General features: G+C 40.6%; 1 protein-coding gene across 1 annotated transcript in view; it reads right to left on the reverse strand.

Moving 5' to 3' along the window:
* The window catches only part of LOC126248190 (uncharacterized), a 378208-nt gene that overhangs the window by 285723 nt on the left and 67482 nt on the right, over positions 1-25003 (reverse strand). The gene's annotated exons all lie outside the window — the stretch shown is intronic.

The following is a 25003-nucleotide window of genomic DNA, read 5'->3' on the forward strand; positions in this document are numbered from 1 at the left end:
TGTAAACTTTGTAATCTAAATGTTTTTTTAATCTACAATAAATATATAAGCAGGAACAACGTTTATCATTTAGTAGGATTAGTTTCTTTCATTATTCATTTATGTTTAGATTGTAGTTTATAGAATTAAGAGATCTTAAGATCTGATTCAGGGGGTAGTCAGACAGGGCCAAATCTTCATTTTAGCGTTTATTATTTTCCGTTGCGCACATTCATTTTACACCCGCCTAGAGTAGCATCTTGGAGCATCTTCCAAATGAATACCATGCAGACATCTGAAAAATTGCCTATTATTAAAGTTGAAAAGCTACGTGCAGAGCATAGTGTATAATTTAATATGAACAGTTGTGAAAATTTTTCTGAAATTCTAAACCAAAACCGAGAATTCATTAATGAAAATGTCAGTCACGTGAGAAATATGTGTAAGTAGGCTGTTTAGGTTTTTTTATTGGTAACGCCACCTCAGTATGAAAATCACCGGCTGTGCCGTGTGCAGTCTGTGGCTGCTTTGCATTGTTGTAATACTCAACCATTGTAGTGTTAGGCAGCTGGCTGTGAACAGCGCGTAGCGCTGGGCAGTTGGAGGTGAGCCGCCAGCAGTGATGGATGTGGGGAGAGAGATGGCGGAGTTTTGTAATTTGTCATGAACTGATATATATATGATGATATCAAGGTAAATACATTGTTTGTTCTCTATTAATATCTTTCATTTGCTAACTATCCCTATCAGTAGTTAGTGCCTTCCATAGTTTGAATCTTTTATTTAGCTGGCAGTAGTGGCGCTCGCTGTATTGCAGTAGCTTGAGCAGCGAAGATTTTTGGTGAGGTAAGTGATTTGTGAGACGTATAGTTTAATGTTAGTCAGGGCCATTCTCTTGTAGAGAATTTTGAAAGTCAGATTGCGTTGCGCTAACAAAATATTGTGTGTTGAAAGTCAGATTGCGTTGCGCTAAAAAATATTGTGCGTCAGTTTAAGCACAGTAGTGTAAAAATTGTTCTAAGGGGAAGTTTCATATATGAACTGATATATATATGATGATATCAAGGTAAATACATTGTTTGTTCTCTATTAATATCTTTCATTTGCTAACTATCCCTATCAGTAGTTAGTGCCTTCCATAGTTTGAATCTTTTATTTAGCTGGCAGTAGTGGCGCTCGCTGTATTGCAGTAGCTTGAGCAGCGAAGATTTTTGGTGAGGTAAGTGATTTGTGAGACGTATAGTTTAATGTTAGTCAGGGCCATTCTCTTGTAGAGAATTTTGAAAGTCAGATTGCGTTGCGCTAACAAAATATTGTGTGTTGAAAGTCAGATTGCGTTGCGCTAAAAAATATTGTGCGTCAGTTTAAGCACAGTAGTGTAAAAATTGTTCTAAGGGGAAGTTTCATATATGAAACTTCCCCTTAGAACAAACAATGTATTTACCTTGATATCATCATATATATATCAGTTCATGACAAATTACAAAACTCCGCCATCTCTCTCCCCACATCCATCACTGCTGGCGGCTCACCTCCAACTGCCCAGCGCTACGCGCTGTTCACAGCAAGCTGCCTAACACTACAATGGTTGAGTATTACAACAATGCAAAGCAGCCACAGACTGCACACGGCACAGCCGGTGATTTTCATACTGAGGTGGCGTTACCAATAAAAAAACCTAAACAGCCTACTTACATATGAAACTTCCCCTTAGAACAATTTTTACACTACTGTGCTTAAACTGACGCACAATATTTTTTAGCGCAACGCTATCTGACTTTCAACACACAATATTTTGTTAGCGCAACGCAATCTGACTTTCAAAATTCTCTACAAGAGAATGGCCCTGACTAACATTAAACTATACGTCTCACAAATCACTTACCTCACCAAAAATCTTCGCTGCTCAAGCTACTGCAATACAGCGAGCGCCACTACTGCCAGCTAAATAAAAGATTCAAACTATGGAAGGCACTAACTACTGATAGGGATAGTTAGCAAATGAAAGATATTAATAGAGAACAAACAATGTATTTACCTTGATATCATCATATATATATCAGTTCATGACAAATTACAAAACTCCGCCATCTCTCTCCCCACATCCATCACTGCTGGCGGCTCACCTCCAACTGCCCAGCGCTACGCGCTGTTCACAGCCAGCTGCCTAACACTACAATGGTTGAGTATTACAACAATGCAAAGCAGCCACAGACTGCACACGGCACAGCCGGTGATTTTCATACTGAGGTGGCGTTACCAATAAAAAAACCTAAACAGCCTACTTACATAGCCCCCATGCTCCCCACAAAAAATTTTACAAATTTTGTTGGGCACTGGCCAATACATATTTGTTAAAAAATTTTTTTTCACAATTACAATAACAAAGAAATCGAATGCACACACTTATTGATACAATGTTGGTCAAAAGCTAAAATTTTCTCACAGTCCATAAAGACAGTCTTGATCATTCATCACATTGCAGTGTTTTTCTCAAAGTCTGAGCAGTAAAAGAAAATGCACACGGAAGTAGTGGATTTCCATGCAGTCTTGGAAAAGTATCGTTGTCCTTCCAACGGAAAGACACTGCTGACTCTCGACATGCTGACAGGTAATGGGCCACAAGAGAGCAAACCCACAGCGGAGTCAGTCGAAGTTTTGAAGAGTATTGGTGGGTAGGTCATCACAGAGCAGACCCACTGTAGTCCTGGTAGAGATTACGGTATTGGTGGGCCATCAGAGGTGCAGACCCACTGCAGTCCTTGTAGAAATAATGGTATTGGTGAGTCAGCAAAGACGCAGACCCACTGTAGTCCTTGTAGAGATAATGGTACTGGGGAGTCAGCAAAGACGCAGACCCACTGTAGTCCTTGTAGAAATGGCTAGCAGCCATCTGTTATGACTGTGCAGGTACACAATCACCATTGAAGAGTCTTGCGGATAATATAGCAAGTCCATAACCACCACTTGTGCACTCACAAAGTTTTTGGAATTGTCCTTAGAACCAGCAATGCTGTTATCCAGTCCCTTGCTGAATTATTAACACACGTGCAAACACTAACAGTCCCTACTCCTCACATATTGTCCATATACTATGACCAATAGAAACGTGTGCAGTCAAAATATACTTAATTTGAAGACCTGGTGTCAATTACAATGTTATAACATAAGAATACAATTACAAAGATACAAAATACATCATTAAAGAACATAACAATACAGATAACATTTGTAGTACAGGCTTTACAAAAGAATCAAAATAACATATACAACAGTGTTACAGGAATTATGACATAAGTAGATACATAAAAGTTCTGAATAGCTTTCGAAACATCAACTTCACACATGAGCATTAAAACAAAACAGAATTTACCAAGTAAATAACATAGTATTAGAAAAATTCTACAACATAGCTCTAATCAGCTAAACATATAAAGACAGGAAAAACACAAATACACAAGGGTACACAAACACATAGAGGGATGACACAAAAGGAATGGATAGGGTTCGTTTTCAGTGTAACTTTTGGTACTGCAGTATTGTGTGAACAGAACCTTTTTTGTTCTTGGAGATCTCCCTGTGTTCATCATTATTCCCAAAAAGTCCTATCTGTACCTCTTTTCTGTATTCCAACCATAAGTCTTTCAAAATAAATATGGCTCATTGTACAATACTCATTTAGGCCCAAATCTTTTTTTATATACCTTGTCAATGCATTGCTTCCAATTCATCATAGTTAGTTTCTTATATAGTCTACCCCCTCTTAAGCTAACTTAAATCTACTGAGCTCAGATGCTAAACTAAGGGACGAGGCAATGCAGCAGCACATAACAAATTAACACAAATAGCAATGACAAAAAAAACGCAGATTTGCGAAGCAAGCAGCATTAAGAAATTAGTAAAGCAATTGTAATATTACAACTAATCTAAGGCAATGTGCAACAAATAATAACAAGAAATCATTAGTAAAACTGGCTTAACAGAATAATACAAAGTCAAATTCAATAACACTATGCCTGGCAAACAGCAGCAACTGATACCTAAACATGATATAGCTCAAGCAGAAAAAATAGTACAGTAAAAATGGCCATGTCTAATACCTATGTCACATCTTAACACTAGAGTGATGCATCACGATAACTTACTCTACCAAAAAATTACCAAGTAGTTGAAAAGAAAATTATGTATGCAGTTCCTGTTACTAGTCCCTTCTTATTGTTCTTTCCATTCCAATAGCTCCTTTTTCGAAGAATGTGGATCATAAAGTAATTATTTAATAGATCTGTTGACAGAAAGTGTTCACATTAGCAAATGCATTTAATTTTATTTTATGAAACCAATGCTGCAAGACAGCTGGAAACCAGATATCAAATGAAATAAGCAACTATGTACAAAGCAAAGCATAAAAATATCATTCAGTAGTCATGAGGTATTTCATAAGTTAGTAGAAAAATCTCTCAACTAGAGAGACAGTAGTCATAATCAGGTGTATAGACATAAAAATATTTCTCGTCATTTCATTAGGCATTTCTGTCGCCATATGGCATTTCTCTCAATTAGCACGACAATAGCAGTGAAATGTTGCGATGCTTTCTACAAAGGAACGTCAATAGCGATTATAATGGCCTTCCCTTTGTTTTTTTTTTCTACCTGTGCCGCTGGAAGGCTAATGGCTTTTTTTTTTCGGGCGGCTGTCGCCCAGCTGCGTGCCCACGACGCATTACGTGCAGGTGGTCACTGAACTTTCTTACCGAAATATTTACGACAGCAGTTTCCGCTACGACAGTCTCACATAAAAATATTTCACAGGTCAAGAATTAGCGTTGCAAATCTGTAGAAACAAAATCCTATAAATATAAGTGTCAAAAAAAAATATTCGTCAGCATTGTAATACATTCACGCATTTACACACATTTCACAACTCTTAAAGTACGATTCTTGGTTTCCAACAACCTTTATCACAAATCAGAGTCCCTAAATTACTATTCATTACTCCTTACCTTATTACACATATATATATCGTCGACACATAATCAAATTCCTCATATAGCATCAGCTTATTGTTCATAAACGTACCTCAATAGCATAAAACATATCGTCGTCGTAAAAATAACATCATAATACCTCAGTCAAATCTCAAAATCGTCGTAGCTTCCTCCAATAATTTCAAAACCTAAAAAAATTCTCTGGCAACGGCCTTGCCACAGTGGATACACCGGTTCCCGTGAGATCACCGAAGTTAAGCGCTGTCGGGCGTGGCCGGCGCTTGGATGGGTCACCATCCCGCCGCCGCGTGCTGTTGCCATTTTTCGGGGTGCACTCAGCCTCGTGATGCCAATTGAGGAGCTACTCGACCGAATAGTAGCGGCTCCGGTCACAGAAAACCGTCATAACGACCGGGAGAGCGGTGTGCTGACCCCATGCCCCTCCTATCCGCATCCTCACCTGAGGATGATACGGCGGTCGGATGGTCCCGATGGGTCGCTTGCGGCCTGTAGACGGAGTTAGTTTTAGTTTTTAAAAAAATTCTCTGCTCATTTCAGTAGTGTCATCTACCTCAAACGTACTTTAAAATCATGCTCCCTTACCAAATATATCATTCAAAGCTCTCATAGTATCACAATGGGTCCAAAAAAATATGAACAGTTCACAAAGTATAGACAAAATACAATTTCGTAAGTGTGAAGGTATCCAACTGTGTAATTACGTAAACATCTGTCACTGATGTAGTAAAAAGAATGTTTGTTTCTCTGTCAAATAATCAGATAGCTGTGTAATTTATGTGTTAGAGAAATATGGTACCGATGTGTAAAGTTGTATAAGCAAATACCATATTAGCTAGGGCTCCTTGTGCTCGCCAAACACATGGTACACAAAGTAAGCGTGTACCCCCCTGAGGATAAATGTAATTATACCCTCAGGTGTTACAAATTACAGCAATGGAATGAAATGTATCTCGGAAAACTTTCTTTGTAATTCAAAAATCTTTAAAAATAAATGTTTTAAGTACAAAATTAATCACTGAAATACGTGTCCTGTAGCGCTAAACTGTGCGTCATGTTGTAAGATAATCTCTGTGGAAGTCTTGTAGTTATCGTCCTCCGAAAGCTAAGTTCTGCAGAAGTCAATGTACTTACCTGATGATACACAAAAGTGAAATGCTTTGCGTATAGATATCTTAGTTATTACGCTTATTGTTGTTATGAAGAAAGTACTGTGCTGTAACGTATTGTTGTGCTACGGAAAAGGCTGCCTCATTGTTGCTATACCACAAAAGTTACTACTAAAACATGTTTTACTTTCCAGAAGAATTCAGAAAAACTGTGCAGATATAAAACAGATACACCGCAAAAGCAACAAGGTGAATTGTGTCACACATTAGTAGCGTCGTGATATAGTCGTGTAGCTGTCAAATAAACTAACCACTGTGTCACCTGGTATCTCTCAGAAAGCACCTTGAATCCATAATGTATTTGCAAGTAAACCAAAATGCTGCATTAAAAAAAAGCAGATTATCTTTCAATAAACGGTTTTACATGTGAAATGTGGTGTAAACCTTTGCTCTTCCTAGTGCACAGAGTTTCAACTTCAAACCAATTATCATGTTGTATACATCGGTAAAGAATGCTAAAATTTTTCTCAAGGCTAGCGTCTTATGTTATTTTTCTCGGAGCCAGCGGGCACACGCGGCTGCCTGCTGTGTGAGTCATTGTCTGTCTCTTTGTTGGCGCGCGCCGTTATTGGGATTAGGAGACCTAACTTCTACAAATTCGCCTTGCCGAGAGGGCCCAGCTCTGTTAGAATCCCGCCAGTTCTGATGCAATTCAGGTCTGTCGTTACGAATATATCGTCTGTCGTCATGTCGGTAGATTCCGTAGTTCCTTCCTTGTCGGTTAAGTGGTGGAGAATTTCTCCCTGAATCGTAACTGCGCGCTGGACCGTTGCGTCTAAAGTTATTCTGTCTCCCTTGATAATAATTGTTTTGGTACCCATATTGTCTGTTTCTCTGATTGTCTCTGTGATAGTCATCACCGCGGAGAGGTGATCTTTCCCTGTAATTATTACTACTCTGCCAACGGTTGTTATACGGGTGGTGTCTGTTTCGGTCACGATTTGTGTTGTGAGAATAGCCTTGTCGCTTCCAGTTATTATTTCTTTCATCGCGGAATTGCGACGGATGTGATCTGTAATTGTTGTGCTCGTGCATTCCGCGATTGTCAGTGTCAATTTCCAGTTCTTGTAAGAGTCCTTGAAATGCTTCAATGTCGTCTTTGCAACGTCCTGCCAAAATAATATGTCGCAAATGTTCAGGCAGTTTGATTAAGCAAATGCGGATGAGTTCTGAGGGGCTGTATGGGTTTGACAGGTACTGATTCTTGTGCAACATGTCTTCAAAATATTTCACAAGACTGGAGAATTCAGATTGTTCGAAATGTTTCATCATTATGATGCCATGTTTTACTCGGTCTTGTGTGGCTTGAGACCAATATGCTGAGAGGAAGGCATGGTAAAATTCTCCTTCACTATGACAATCGTGAATGACCGAACGCATTCTTACAGCTGGTTCATTCTCTAAATAGCCACACATAAATTCTAATCTGTGTTCTAATGACCAGTTGGGGGGAAAACAATGAGAGAATTGATGGAGCCACGCTTGTGGATGAATGTCGTTGGCAGAATTTTTAAACGTTTTGAATTTACATGTAGTAATGAACAGCTTATAGTCAAAGTCATCATGTCGGCGAGTCGCATATCGGTCATTGTTACGTCGTGTCGGCGGTTCTATCTCAAAATTCGGTGCACATTGCCAATTTCTTTCATAATTTCCGAAGTGTCCTGTGTTATTATTTTGTGGTTGTTCCGTATTTCTATGTCCCTCTTCCTGTATTGGAGCGCGAGTGTCCACTGAAATATGTAATTCTTGTATTACTTGTGCCAAATGATCTTGTACTTCGCGGATTTCTCTTTGGTGTTGCGTATTAATTTGATTTTGGTTTTGTTTGAATTTTCTAATTTGTTCATACTCTTCTGTGTCAGTGAAGGCTACAGGTCTTGTGTCATTCAGATCATCATCTACCTTTGTAGATAAGTTAGTGACCTGATCCGAAAGTTCGCCTACTTTCTCCGATAGTGAACACATTTCCTCAGTGTGTTTTTCTGAACCAAGTTTCAGAGTGTCCATTTGTGTTGAAATCGAATCTACTGTGTCCTTCAAGTTTTCCTGAGTTTTTGCAAGTTGCATAACCGTATCGGTAGATGCAACTGAGTCAAATTTAGCTTGCAAGGTCTCATGATTTTCATGAACAGTAGTTTGCAGTTCTTTTATGGCTGCTTCGTGATTCTGTAGTGCATTTTCATGACGCGAAAAAATAGGTTGGAAATGCTCACAAATTTGTGTTTTTACGTCATTACAGACTTTTTGACATTTCGATTCAATGTGATGTAACTCAGTAGTTAAATCTTCACGTGTTTGTTCAACTGTGGAGTCTAACTTTTGAAGATTTTGTTCCATTTGTTTCTGATTTTGCTCAATTGTGTCTAATTTTTGAAGATTTTGTCCCATTGCGTCTAACTGTTGCTGTGTTTGACTCTGATTTTGTTTCATTTGCTGCATTAATTGCAATAATAATGTGTTAGTGTCTGGAATCTGTTCCTCTACACTTTTCGGCAGTGCATTTGCACCGGCAACATTCACATTTTGACAAGCAGAAAATGTGTCTTGACTCATTTGAGAAAACGGTGAGGACCCAAAACCTGAATCTACAGTATTTGTGAGATCGTCTCGTGTCATTTCGGATTCCTGAGCCGAGCTATTGCCGACCGATCGATCGATAATGCTTCCCTGTTCTCTAATTGTTTCGCTGTCTACACCATTGTTTGCCGCCCGCTCCATTTCCGTATGCACAATTACCAAATTATTACTTTGAACATCAGTTAATTCATTACTCGGTGGCGCTAACACACTGCTTTCGTCTTCGCTGTCATTTCTCAATTTACTTTGGAGCCTAGTGTTACGTTTTTCACACGCCATTTTTGTCACAGTGTTTCACACGACAACACAGAAAAACACAATTTCAAGATCAAAAATAAGAGAACACATTAACATAACACTGAAAATAATATCTAGTTAATTGCAGCTGCGAAATACTTGGTTCAAATCTACATGCATGCCACACCTGTTTTACTGTACAACAATGAAAAACTGCAACTACAAAGGAAATTCTCTCTATAATTACACGCTAGCAATAAACAAAATCTACACTAATTACACAAACTACAAGAAAAAAAATCAGAAGATTCCTGTGAGGTATCCTGGCAGGGTCGCCATATGAAACTTCCCCTTAGAACAATTTTTACACTACTGTGCTTAAACTGACGCACAATATTTTTTAGCGCAACGCAATCTGACTTTCAACACACAATATTTTGTTAGCGCAACGCAATCTGACTTTCAAAATTCTCTACAAGAGAATGGCCCTGACTAACATTAAACTATACGTCTCACAAATCACTTACCTCACCAAAAATCTTCGCTGCTCAAGCTACTGCAATACAGCGAGCGCCACTACTGCCAGCTAAATAAAAGATTCAAACTATGGAAGGCACTAACTACTGATAGGGATAGTTAGCAAATGAAAGATATTAATAGAGAACAAACAATGTATTTACCTTGATATCATCATATATATATCAGTTCATGACAAATTACAAAACTCCGCCATCTCTCTCCCCACATCCATCACTGCTGGCGGCTCACCTCCAACTGCCCAGCGCTACGCGCTGTTCACAGCCAGCTGCCTAACACTACAATGGTTGAGTATTACAACAATGCAAAGCAGCCACAGACTGCACACGGCACAGCCGGTGATTTTCATACTGAGGTGGCGTTACCAATAAAAAAACCTAAACAGCCTACTTACATATGATTTTAAACTTTTTTTTCTAATTTTGTTTTTTCTCCAACATCAGCGCGAGCGACACCCTGAGTCACTTATCCTCAATGCCCACCACCATCCACATCCCCCTTTCACTTTTTATAAAACAGATCGCCTTAGTCTACAGTAAGTGTAACCTCTAGTGTGTTGTAGCCACACATTCGAAGTTATCTCGCAGGCGACTCATCTGCGGAGCCATTTTATTGGAACGTTTTTGCTTTTATGATAGTGTTTTTTTCACTAGCTTCATTTGTCTCCAATAATCATGATACACCCAGCATATATCTCAGTTTCACGAAAACAAATGTGAAAATAGTTTTTTTCCTCCTGTACCAAACACATTCCATTATATAGCTTTAGATCTTCACCAGTAGTTGCTATGCCATTTAAGAAAAAATTTCAGCAGAATAAACACACTATTCTGTGAAACAATCAGTTATTGATAATACTTTAGGCCGATGTTGACAACTGGCAATCATAATGAGAAAAAAATTTTCTGCTGCAGCATATAATGGTACTTAGGATACAAAGTGAAACAGAAGTTGGTTAGAGCATAAAATTAGCTACATAGTGACAGAGACGCTGAAAATGTTTGCAGTCTTATTTCAAAGTAATTTAACAAATCTTGGAATTTCTGAAGAGGAAATCGGCATTTTCGAGCGTCTGCCGCTTATATTTCTCCTGTGCTTAGCGCTGTATTGACATTAGGACAATATAGACGCGAACCCTTCGCGGTAGACATCGAAAACAAGAAGAAAAACGTAAAGGAAGGTGGACGGGGTTATGAGAAAAATGCAGCAATCAACATCTCTTCAGCACTGCGCAACAGTGTGTCGTGATATTGATGTTACAGGATGTCAAAATTAAATATCTCGAAGAGTAAAGTCGATAGGTGAATGCAACAAAAGGGATGTTTATTGTGAAAGATGTAAGAATATTATACATTAGTAATGAAGTAGTTCGAAATGCTGCTAACATACGGCGCTGTACGCTGTGCAGCTTGTACAGTATCAGAGTTCATAATTAAACTCGTCCTCTGGAAGCAATCTTTGCAATAAAATCAGTCATATCGAAAGGTTCGCAGTACGGAGCTGGCGCAAATGAACAATGAAATATGCCCTCACAACCTGTAGTGCCTCAATTGAAATGAATTCAGATTCCACACACAGACAGATTGCCGTTTCAAGCTCGTGTAGCGTGGTTGAATGGTTTCAGTATACTGCTTCTTTCATTGTCCCACAAAAAGAAGTGACAAGAAGTCAGATCAGCCGAATATGGAGGCCAATCCATCGCTGCCCCAGTAAATTTGCAGTTATTCAAGGCAATGACTCTATTCCTGAAGTATTCATCAAGAAAGCGAAACACTTGTATCTTGTGAACCACTCGCTGCCTAGTCAGTCCTCTGTGTGGCGACAACTGCTCCAAAACAGCAACGTAACGTTCACTAGTGATCGTTTCTCGCATGAAGAAGGGCCAATAATGCCTCTGTTGCATACCGCAACTCAAAGAGTAACACTAGGAGAATAAAGTGATTTTGCAGTACATAAACGGGGATTTTCGGAACCCTGCAATCGCCAGTTTTGTCTACTGACGACTTCATTCAGGTGGAAGTGTGCTTCATCTGTGAACCAGACGCAGCCTACATCAGATCATTTATTATCAGTCAGTGTGAGAATTTGGATCGCAAGGCCAGCCCACTGTCGCACAGCTCGTATAGATATGGCTTGGCGGACTTGGATTTCGAATGAAAACGTATTTAGGCTCTGTCTCAGTATTTTAAGCGTGCTGGAACCCTTCAAACAAGTGTCTGCTGCAATTTTTAGTTTAGAGTTCTTTGGAATTATCTGAATGATTCCAGAAACGGTGGTGACATTTTCAAGAGTAACTCCAGTTTGCCTGGGCCCAACATTCTTCGCTGGATCATCAGCCATGCTTGCTGTCCGTTGGAATTTTGCGAAGAGCTTGCGAAATTTTTCCGCATCAGGTCCTTCTGGAACATTAAATCGTATTTGAAGACTACGTCATATCGCCTTAGGACCGTGTTCTCACCTGTAGTATTCTAGTACTTGAAAAACACGTTGGTGAAGGACATACACGATTTCAAGATCTTCCTTCAGTACGCTACCCCATTTCACGTCTGAACGGTGGAACAGTTCGATCTGAGCTTCGACGCTCTGTTTATAGACACTACGGATTAAAGCACCATATGTTAGCAGCTTCTCGAACTATTTCGAAATTGTTGTATAACTTCTGTATAAAATTCCTACAGCTTTCACACTGAACATACCGCTTATTGCACTCGCCTATGAATCTTGGTTTTTGAGACGCCTTCCGCGCGGCTCCCTTCGTCGGAGGTTCGAGTCCTCCCTCGGGCATTGGTGTGTGTGTTGTCCTTAGTGTGAGTTAGGTGAAGTTAGATTAAGTAGTGTGTAAGCTTAGGGACCGATGACCTTAGCAGTTTGGTCCCATAAGATCTTACCACAAATTTCCAAATTTTTTTTTTGTTTTTTTTTTTTTTGAGAGGCTTCACTTTGAAATCAGGGATTTCTTTGCTGGACACCCTGTATGAATAGTGTGCACTACCACACTTTTTAACGAACCTCGTGCACCGCAATCGATACTTCAATATGAATTCATCGTACGATGCTGATGTAGCGAAGCAGGCTATTAGTGAGCGTATTAGTTCTTTTCCAGTCTTGCATGTTCTTATGGCATTAGCCCTCGGATAGAGCAGTGTGCTGACCCTGTACAGCCCATACCGCATCCAGATGACATTGTCTGACGATGACACGGCGGTCGGTCGGTTCCGATTGGCCCGTCCGTGACCAGCGGCGGAACTCGCAGTAGTCATGCTGTTATTCACGCTTTACTTATCAACGATCCCTGCGCGCTGCTGGCACATCGCATTGCAGTCGTGAGAAGCATAAAACATGTTCCCTGCATCGTCCGATTCATCCGCAGCGAAGATATAAGGAAAAAGAGGAAGTATGGAGTGCATCCTATGAATGCAAAACATCCGAAGTATGGACGAGTTCTATTAAAAGCTTTTCAGACAGTTGCGACTGTCGCAACAGACTTTTCAATATATCTTAAATATCATCGGACCAGAAATGGCTAAACAAATGAAAACTCGGACCAATAATGTTAATGCAATTTCCGTGCAGGAGCGACTGGTGCTGAGTCTGTCGATATACTTGTCACTTTTTATTAAAATCCACTTTACGTACCACCTCCAGTGCCTGTCACCTGTAGTATCAGGTGAAGCTGTGGTGCTAACTTCAAACGTGTCAAACCTAATAATTAATGGCAGATTCTACTATTTTTCCGTTAGGTGACTGTGAATTACAGTGTTTCTGACAACTTTTATACCAGCAACAAATAATAATAAAATAAATATTTTATTGATAGTTTTATTTTAATCAGTTCTAAATACAATAAAAAGTGAAATAAAATTTTAAAAAATCTTCATTTGGTCCTTTTTTAGGGGCAATTCTAATGTGGACCTGTGATATTCACAAAAGCTGCTTAGTCTCATCTGGACGATCGTAGTCTCTACCACCAGGTACATCATATGTGACACCTGGGTATGAAGCATGCACATGAAAAGCTGTAGAGCGTTGGTCACGAAGTGCTGTTTCTAGAGAAGAATCGCTGGAACCATGGTGGGTGCTAATGCTTAATGCAGATGTCGAAGAATAAATATATGTACAGGGATAGGTAGCTATATCACTTCTTCTAAAGTTCCGATCCAATGATCCGTTTACTGGTTCCATAACAAGCTCCTGTACAGTCTTAGACATAAAAACTGACTGACGGCCGGGCGCTGCAGACCGAATCGTTCACTTAAGGTGACCATAAAAGCGACCGCCTCTGTCAACGCTAAGTCCGACCATCTGCACAATCGGGCGGAAGTGTCAGGAGGAAGTGTTGTGTACTTACGAAATATTTTGGGGTTGTGTTAGCCCGTGGTCTAGTGGTAACCGTCGTGCAATTAAGTCGCGTGTTCGCATCCAACTATCTTTTTTTTTTTTTTTTTTTTTTTTTACCACATTTTGGTCCTCGTCTAAAGTTATGAGTGACTGAACATCGAAGATAATTCGCTTCACAGTCTACCCACTAGTAATAATAAATACTTTCAGAAACAATTCCGCAGGGCAGCTCGTGGTTGCGTCGCGATCAGTGCAGCTTACGCTCGAGCGTTTCCTCGCGCTGCAGCGGCTGCCGGCCACCGGCCAGACGCCACCCACCGCCTGAAATCCGGCGCCGCCCTGGTGAACGCGGCGTGACGCTGTCAATGTATATATCAACGGTCATTTTCGAATTTGAAGTTCTAGTTATCATCTTGCAGTTAAGCATTGGATTTTGCATACTTGAAAATCATGAACTACGGTTAAGCGTTGTAAAATTGAGTCGCAAGTGGAAAAAGGTGTAACATTTGCAACACAGTATTTACTTTTGGTATAACAGAGGAATGAATGCAGAGGAGGCAGCTCGAATTTAACTGTGTTTAGAGCGAGTGCTTTTGCGGAATACATGCCACAAAAATATATTCTTGTTTCAAATAAGATGTTTCTAGCATGAATGATTTTCCAGATGAAGAAAATGGTTCAAATGGCTCTGAGTACTATGGGACTTAACTTCGAAGGTCATCAGTCCCCTAGAACTTAGAGCTACTTAAACCTAACTAACCTACGGACATCACACACTTACATGCCCGAGGCAGGATTCGAACCTGCGACCGTAGCTGTCGCGCGGTTCCAGAATGTAGAGCCTACAATCGCTCGGCCACCCCGGCCGGCCCAGATGAAGAAAGTCTCGACTACTGCTATAAGTGATGGATTACCATTTAACCTACCATGCGACTTTTGCATTCAACAGGCAAGGTTCAGAAGTCTGGTGTAGAAGTCCTGCATGCTCTAATTCGAAACAACAAAACTCAAAGGAGTGACTATTATTGCAGTTTTGATGGAACGTCATCAGGTCGCTCATTGAGCAATACTATTACTGGTGACGCGTTTTGATGCCTTTATCGTTAACTTCCTAGCAAGAAATGAAAGGCTTACTCCCCCAAGAGACGTAAACTCGAGAAAAGAGTAATGTGAAAATAATATTTTCCATCTGATAGCTCCAAAAGTGTGTTTTGCACTACGAATTTTTCCCCAAGGGTGTGTCCATCACGGCTGGAATTTGTTGCTAACAATTGAGACACGTTTCGGTCTCAGTGTAAGAAAATCGATCGACAAAACTACATCACGTGTGCTAATGCATGATAACGCACTCTGTTGATCTGAGAACAAAACTATCCAGGAGATTGATAGGGAAGTCATCTTTCAGGTACTTGTATTTATAGGGGAGTCATCTCTTAGGCACTCGTGCCTCTGACCGAATACTCGTAAAATTTTACCTTTCCCGCTCCTGATCGATCAACTGTCAAGGCAATTCATTTCTAGACGATAATGCTCTTTAAACTACACTGGTTTAATGACACTTTGCTGGAGCGTTGTCTTAACGATTCCCTTATTGAGTTTCTATCTGCCGGCTTGTAGCTCTGGCACAAAACAAAAATACGGCTTTCAGCAAGTCTCGAAAGGGGAACGAAAGCAGCTTGCAACTGATAGGCAAGCATGTTAATTCGGAGCTGTTTTTTTCCTAAAGTGGGTAGACATCATTTTGAGTTTGAATTGCCGGAAATGCCAATGAGACGTGTGCCGTTAGTTTTAGTATTTCGGTTTGTTGAATTTTTACCAATGATTTTTCTATAGGTTTTTTTGTCGAAAATTGAGCGTTGAAGTCTCCCATTAGCAATTTCACGTTCTTCTTGGTGAATTTTGCTCATGGTTTTTGAATGTGATAAGTCGATTGTTGATGGGTGTGATTTCTTTGACAGAGTTGATGATGGATCTGTGTACGAGAAACGTGCGGTAGCGTTCTCGCTTCCCACGCCCGGGTTCCCGGGTTCGATTCCCGGCGGGGTCAGGGATTTTCTCCGCCTCGTGATGTCTGGGTGTTGTGTGATGTCCTTAGGTTAGTTAGGTTTAAGTAGTTCTAAGTTCTAGGGGACTGATGACCATAGATGTTAAGTCCCATAGTACTCAGAGCCATTTGAACCATTATTTTTTGTACGAGAAATGCCATGCCGAAAGTTGGTGCGCCTTTTGTTACCTTTTGTTCTTGAAGATGCGATAGTTTCCGTAATGCAAGGTTTCATTATCAGTTAGTCATGTTTCTTGAAGAGCAAGGATGATAATTATTTGTCGGTCGAATTCTTATGTGAGATTATTTTATTTTCCTGTTTGGATCAATGTATTGATTAATAGTGTTCCAATGAATGTTTTCTGCTTGTAGGGAAATTTACCAGAGATCTCCGATATTCTCTGCCGTGCTAGCCTCGACTCCCCAGAATCCGAAAGTTCAGTTGCCGTCTGTCGACGGGCGGGTTGTTTACCACCTTGGGTAAAGTTGAATTTACTTGCACAGTTCATGTTTGCTTGTGCTGAAGCTTTGGAACCAAATATTTTCAGCAGAGCTCATTGAGCTAACAGAGTACCGGTGATTTTCATTCAGACGGGTTGAATAGCCAGTGAGGATTGTGTTAGTATTTTGTCCACCCCAAGTATTTGATTTTCTTGGTATCACCCATATCTGGGCGGCTTTCCCCAATCCCTCACATGGAGAGGCGCCCGATGGAAGGTCTAACAACACCACACGGGATTATTATTATTATTATTATTATTATTATTATGTCATCAGCAAATTCGATATGGTGTATCTTCCTACCACTGAAATAAATGTATATTGTTCGATTCAATATTTGACTCACATAAATATAGGTTATAATTACGTTACATTGTTGCTAGTAGACATATTCCTCACTTTTTCTTAGACAGTTGCCACCTGTTACTCCATCAAAGGAATTTATGTGCGCAGCATTGTTGCAATACAGACGTTCAAATTATCCGATTTCTGTAATTTCATTTCGATACCAGATCGCTCTAATCGGATTAAGCTAGTCAGTCTTAATGTGGATTTCCGACTACGAAATGGTTCAAATGGCTCTGAGCACTATGGGACTGAACATCTGAGGTCATCAGTCCCCTAGATCTTAGAACTACTTAAACCTAACTAACCTAAGGGCATCACACACTTCCATGCCCGAGGCAGGATTCAAACCTGCAACCGTAGCGGTCGCGCGGCTCCAGACTGTAGCGCCTAGAACCGCTCGGTCACTCAGGCCGGCGACATAGCATCGCTTAGCTCATGAGTAACAGTATCGCACAACAATTTAACACTGAATGAAATCGAGAAAAGAAAATTGCTAGTGACCTGTACCTTCAACAAGACAATGGCCTGTGTTGCCACACGTGAACTGTTTCCGAATAGTTTGAGGAACAATTCATAGCCACGAGAATGCTTGTGCATCTCTCCTCCTCCAGCCTCTGGTCACCTTATCTCAGTCCAGTTGAGAGCATTTCGGAAGGTACTGAGCGAGACGTTTATACCTTGAACCAGCCCCGACGTTGTGGATGGTGTTTGAGCGGTCATAGCCCACGAGTTCCAGTGTCATATAGATACCATGCTTGATCTCTCACCGCTGTCATTTGGAGGGAAGGGGATGACAGATGATGGATAATTCAGTTGTTCATGAGTGAAGATGACCTTCAGCTTGCAGTGCATCAGATACACCAAATACAGTAAGTACAAACTTAAAATCTCATTACATAAGACGACAATTATAGCTAGGTTATACAGATCGATACTGTCGAAGATAGTAACTAACAACTAATGAACTGAATAGGTGATACATGTTAAATATCTGGGCTGTGACACGAGCTATGATTGTAATGATATAGATGAAAATCTGCATAGACTTCAGGCAATACGTGGAGCAATAAAAAGAACACTTAACTACAAATCCCCAAATGTATAAATATAATATTTTATAAAAATAAGGAGTATCATTAGTATACTGTGTGGCAACAAGAGCTGCATAAATAAAGTCGAAACATGACAGAAAAATACATGCACGGATGAGATTGTTAAGGATAATGAAGTTTGCACGCACAATAAAACAATTAAAAGTGAATATGTTCATAGTGATTTCAATGCAGCTGCTACTGATAAGGACATAGCTCAATACTTAGGTGGTAATAATATGGGAATAGAATGGAAGATAAAAGGTTACCGAAGGAAGAGAGAGAGAGAGAGGTCGACCAAGGTAACGAAGATCAACATGATGAAAGGAATGGCAGATTCCTAATGTAGGTCTTAAGAAGAACACGATGACGAGTGTATTCCTGCTCCCTTACACATTACTGCGGTCTTCGATTTAGAGGAGTGACTTGTAAATTGTCTAGGTATAATTCTCATATTTATTTCCTCATTCTACTAAGGAACACTTGTCAACATACTGGACCACTCAACTAGATTTTTATAATCTGATTTCAGACGGAATAGTCTCCAAAGTTTTAATTCCACAAATAATTTTTGTAGGTTCAATTTTTTTAAAGAAATCCGTAACGAGGCCTATCTTTCTCGACAAGCAGGTTATCGATTTGACACTGGTTAAGATTTCTCTTGGTGAGGTTCCTGGGCTGCTAACTGGACCTGGATCTTTTTCTTCAAGCAATATACCATTCGTCGACCTAACTGATTAGATTACACATCCATATAGTTTGTACGGGAGTCATTATGGGTTACGCCGCACTAAAAGGAAAGGGAATTGGTTTAATTGTGTGACGTAACATTACCATTATAGACCAAATAAATTTTGTGTATGACTTTTTAAGATCACAGCATTCAAAAGAGTTTATGCTACTTTTTAAGAGAGAATCTACCGTTACATATATGGCTACAGGTATGCTCTGCGATTTGCGAACCACTGTGTAAGTGGAGACTACTTCACATTGTTTGGTTTTTTCCCGATTCAGTGACGTAAGGAACGCTTCTGTGCACACTGTAATTAGTCTAATCGTGTCCTTACGATTCCTACTGGACTGTAGTATATTCCTAGATGCGTCACTTAAAGCTGGTACCCGAAACTGTTGCGTGTGTCTTCAAGCACCTGCAAGTTTAGTTACTGTAGCATCTCCGTGATACTCTCCCGTGAGTCAGACAAGTCTGAGACTCTTCATGTTGTCCTCTGTATACGTTCAATAGTCCCTGTTAGTCCTATATTGTACGTGACCAGCAGACTTCAGCAATATTCTAACATGCGACGCATGACTTGTGAGTACTCTCCTTTGTAAATTGACAGCATTTTCCCAGTATCCTGTCAATGAACCGAAGTCTGTCACGTCCCTGCTACAGCTCTGCGTACGTGATCAGTCCATTTCATATCACTACAGTTTTTTACATCCAGTTATTTGTAAACATCTAGCTATTTGTAACAGTTGACCGATTCCAATTCCAACTAATTGATGTTGTGAGCTTAGGTTACTAATTTTCTGCGTATTGTGGAGTGACAAATTCACATTTCTGTACTTACATGTTTAGCTATATTTACAGAACACTCCATGGGGGTGAGTTGGTGGCAGGGAGACACGTACATCACACAAATATGATTATGGGAGTTCCGTGGAGCTGTACAGTAATTTTTCACTGAGTGCGTGATTCAATAAGGAATAGGCCTAATGTAACCGATGGAAAGGCTGACGATGACAAGTTGCAGCAAGACATGTACAGTCTTTGACAAACAACATTGGCTCTGGCCGGCTGCCTTAGTGGACATCCACAGAATTATAAGCCAGGACGTAAACAAAAAAATATAAAAAAAGCACAATGTAGATTATGGCACTTCCAGAGGAAGTGACCTTGTCTCCTCAATCTATGACCTACTCATCTACTATATCCACTCGTGACAAGCTTGCAGAATAAAGAAAAACGCGAGAGAGTGAAACCCCTGCACGCCCGAACTAGCACGGGGACCATCATGAAAAGGGTTAGTAATTCAAATCGAGTACACAGAATGCAGGCCTGTAACATTGTCCGTAGATCTGGATAAGATTACCCACGAATGCGGGCCCATCGGCAGATAGTAGAGTACTTACGGGCAGAAGGCAACAAATACCATGGCAAGCGCCATAGGAAGAAAACCTCTGTGGCAGTCGGGACGGGTAGTAAAGGCTATTAGCGGACCAGTTTGCTATCCGCGACATACGAGGTGCATTCAAGTTCTAAGGCCTCCGATTTTTTTTCTAATTAACTACTCACCCGAAATCGATGAAACTGGCGTTACTTCTCGACGTAATCGCCCTGCAGACGTACACATTTTTCACAACGCTGAAGCCATGATTCCATGGCAGCGGCGAAGGCTTCTTTAGGAGTCTGTTTTGACCACTGGAAAATCGCTGAGACAATAGCAGCACGGCTGGTGAATGTGCGGCCACGGAGAATGTCTTTCATTGTTGGAAAAAGCCAAAAGTCACTAGGAGCCAGGTCAGGTGAGTAGGGAGCATGAGGCATCACTTCAAAGTTGTTATCACGAAGAAACTGTTGCGTAACGTTAGTTCGATGTGCGGGTGCGTTGTCTTCGTGAAGCAGCACACGCGCAGCCCTTCCCGGACGTTTTTGTTGCAGTGCAGGAAGGAATTTGTTCTTCAAAACATTTTCGTAGGATGCACCTGTTACCGTAGTGCCCTTTGGAACGCAATGGGTAAGGATTACGCCCTCGCTGTCCCAGAACATGGACACCATCATTTTTTCAGCACTGGCGGTTACCCGAAATTTTTTTGTGGCGGTGAATGTGTGCTTCCATTGAGCTGCCTGGCGCTTTGTTTCTGGATTGAAAAATGGCATCCACGTCTCATCCATTGTCACAACCGACGAAAAGAAAATCCCATTCATGTCGTCGTTGCGCGTCAACATTGCTTGGCAACATGCCACACGGGCAGCCATGTGGTCGTCCGTCAGCATTCGTGGCACCCGCCTGGATGACACTTTTCGCATTTTCAGGTCGTCATGCAGGATTGTGTGCACAGAACCCACAGAAATGCCAACTCTGGAGGCAATCTGTTCAACAGTCATTCGGCAATCCTCCAAAACAATTCTCTCCACTTTCTCGATCATGTCGTCAGACCAGCTTGTGCGAGCCCGAGGTTGTTTCGATTTGTTGTCACACGATGTTCTGCCTTCATTAAACTGTCGCACCCTCGAATGCACTTTCGACACATCCATAACTCTATCACCACATGTCTCCTTCAACTGTCGATGAATTTCAATTGGCTTCACACCACGCAAAATCAGGAAACGAATGATTGCACGCTGTTCAAGTAAGGAAAACGTCGCCATTTTAAGTACTTAAAACAGTTCTCATTCTCGCCGCTGGCGGTAAAATTCCATCTGCCATACGGTGCTGCCATCTCTAGGACGTATTGACAATGAACGCGGCCTCATTTTAAAACAATGCCCATGTTTCTATCTCTTTCCAGTCCGGAAAAAAAAATCGGAGGCCTTAGAACTTGAATGCACCTTGTAACACACAACGGTAGGATTATGTTAGTAGTGGGTGTCATGTAGACTGACATGTGTCATTGCATCTGTTCATCATAAATATATCAGTCCGAGTCGATGCCTCAGGTGTACCAGGCCCAAAAATAGAAAAGCCGGATTCAGCGTCATATTTAACCAGACATTTTCCCTAATAACCAGATTATCTTTTTTTGAATAGAAATAGTCGGTTGGGAATATTCACTTATTAACTGATAATCAGCTGCAGTCACTTTTTTGCGATATCAACCTTAAACATGCTTAAACTAAAAGAAATCAGTAAACATTCTTACAATTTGGCAATTATGATAGCAGCTAAGTGCTCACTCTTCTTCCTAAGAAAATTGTATTTCAAAATCAATTTAAAGTTCTTTATTAAACAAAATCAACAATTATCAGTTCCTCAGCGACGAAAAACGAGAAGATATTGAATAATTTTGATCATTCCACTTAGACATAAAAAATAACAATCTGTAATTGAGTCTTAATATTTCCCATTTGAACCAACTTTACCATGAACGTTATTTTTTTCAGAAATTATTTCGTGGAAGTCTGTATAGCGTTCCTTTGTCCACTGTGCGTTTATGGAAGAGAAGTTGGCATTATGGCCTGGAATTGCAAAGTAATATTTGCCAGTTTTAGCAATTCCGAATAAAATTCTTAGTTATGCTTTGATTTGAAACAAGCTATCCACTTTTCACCTATCAGAAGCTTTTAAAATGGAGAGTCATCTTTTTCTTTTTTCTTTCTTTTTTTTTTTTTTTTTGTTGCATGAATTTCATGAATTTCTGCCACTGATCAAAATTTTTCTGTCGTCTGACTTTATGTTTTTCTATACAAAATATCTACAGTTCCTACTGCTTGTTCCCGTGTTAGAATATCAGACGTCATCCACTGAAAGTGCTTTAATTGGATGCAAATTTCACATGCCTCATTCGAACTTGCATGTCTCATCGGGGTTCGGTGCGACGCTTGAGCGTGGGAGCTGGCATCGGCTGACCGGCGGACACATTCTACTCTGCGTCGCTCGCTCTGCGCGTAGTGTAGTTGTGACATTGCGTGTTAGGCCGCGTCCTACGTAAAGGCCGGTTCCCACTAGAGCGCGGCAGCGCGGCGTGCGGCAACGGCAGCGGCAAGCGTTTTCCGCGTTGACGCGGCGGCTCGCGGAATTGGCGTTCCCACCTGGAAGCGGCAGACGCTAGCGGTAGCCAATGACGGACAGCCACTGAGGTACGGGCTGGGACCCACCGAAACGACCGGTGTGTTTGAATCTTACACCTACATGAAGGAAAGACGAAATTGGGTGAAGACATACCAAATTTTCATTTTCTGTACAATGTACTCTTTCACGTATTTCATTATTCATGTTTTCTCATTTCAACATAAACAGATTTCATGACTACCGTTCATGATTGTTCACTATCCCCTAACACATTGAAACAATGAACGATAAAAGAGATTATTCAGACAGTTAAGCGAGACAAAAATTTAAAATGTGATACGGTAGCAGGTACACGAAAACAGTAAGAACACAAAGGCTAGGTGGAAGAGATGAAAGTGGAAGCCACCTGATAGAATTTCCCACAGAGCATAATGTAATCATCGCCAGCACCTTGCTTAAGAATCACGAAAGAATAATATAAATTTGGAACAGAGTTTTCGAAACCAGATTTTAAATTGTATGGTATTTCCTGGTGCAGACGCAAACCTGACTGAAGACTGTCAATAGCAAGAAAAGCGTTCTGAAAAAGAAAATTTGTTCACATCGAATATAAATTCTAATGGATGGATACTATTTTACAAAGGTATTTGTGTGGAGTGCAGCCTTGTATGTAAGTGAAATGTGGACGATGAACAGTTCTGTCAAGAAGACAATGGACGCTTTCAAAACGTGGTGATCAATAAGAATGCTGAAGATTAGATACGAGGATCGTGTGACTAAAGAAGAAGTACGGAATTAAATAGAGGAGGAAGAGGAAATTACGGCACAACCTTGACAACAATAGGGGTTAGTTGACAGGACGTATTATGGGGCATCAAAGAGTGAGGACAAAGGGGTTGGGTGATAGTATTCTGATAATAATCATCTGTTGAAATGCTATTCTACTATTTTATCTATTACTGTAAGCAGTGAATTTACTCTTCCATGCACTCCTCCACAAAACATTTAAACCAAAACTGAAATCAGCTGAACACCAAATCTTTCAACCACTGTCTGACAACTACTGGATTTACTTTCAACTTTCTATAATTATCACTGGCTAGCCACACATACATGCAGATATAAAGAGAACAAAAATAAACACATTAGTTTTCAGCATATAATTCTGCAGATTGGCAACATGTACATAAACAAACCAGACAGGAAGGGACATGAGGTGAACACACTGTAGTTACGACTTCAAATCAGAGTTTTCGGTAAAACGTCTACAGCCAGTGACAGAAGAAAAAAGAGCGAACATGAAAATGTGCTTATGTTCCATAATCTAAGTTTTAGTTCAGCCTCCAGCATGTGACCAGGTGAGGCGAAACGTATATGTCCGCCAAAAACTCGATTCACTGTAAGTAATCAGTCATTCACGTAAAAAAAGATGTGAACTGTTTTATAATCTGCAAGTATCACATATCAAAACAAAACTGAATCATTCTAGATTACACCGAAGATGCCTTAAAGTAAAAGGCGAAACGTGTGTTGAATCAGTAAAGTTCACTGGATAAAGAAAAAAAAAGTGTTACTTACCAAAGGAAATAATCAACAGCTGTAGATATTTAGTAAATTACATTTTATGACATACCAGCAAATTAGTTTCGGTTTAACTTCTCATTCCACATGCTATTAAATGCTGTTTAAAACAATTCATCTATCCCTTCTGAAAAACTGTGGTTACTTTCATATCTCGGTAGATAAACAGATTAAGATATTTATCATGCGACGAAATACATGACTTTTCACAAGTTATCGTTTGCAAAAAAAACACGTTTCGATTTCTTGAACCGTTTACGAAATTTGCGGTTGATACAAACACACGGTTTACGACGAGCAGGACGAAGTGCCGGTCGCGCCGCGTGCAACCCGCGCGCGGTCACGGCATAGCCCGTCCGCCGACATGTCATGCAATATCTCGAGAACGGTGATAGCTATCGATCTGCTCTCACCTTTAAAAACAATTTCGATATGTTGACTAAATTTCATACGCAATAATGTATTACCTAAAATGAACTGTACGCAAAGTCCACGCAATGCGTTTTTACCTCTGCACACTCATTCAAATTTCGTGTAAAGGTTTACGTAAATGCGATACAGCAAGTAACCACGACGAATATCGAAAAGAAATTCGGCCCTTTATCGAGAGAAGATATCAGGCTGTAACATGCCCAAGAATCAAATTTTTCTACCGAATAGTTTCCTTGGAATCGGATGATAAGTATTTCATAGCTGCCGCCGCGTCCGCGCCAGCGGTTCGGCGAAAGTTCTTGTGGCCCGGGGTTGCGTACCTGACGTCACGCTCCGCGCGTTCTGTGATTGGCGGCGCGCACCTGGGGCGCGTCACGCGGCAGCGGAAGCGGTTCGACATGGGCAAACCGCGACGCAGAGCCCGCCGCGC

The sequence above is a fragment of the Schistocerca nitens genome, chromosome 1, assembly GCF_023898315.1.
Source record: "Schistocerca nitens isolate TAMUIC-IGC-003100 chromosome 1, iqSchNite1.1, whole genome shotgun sequence".
Taxonomy (NCBI): Eukaryota; Metazoa; Arthropoda; class Insecta; order Orthoptera; family Acrididae; genus Schistocerca; species Schistocerca nitens.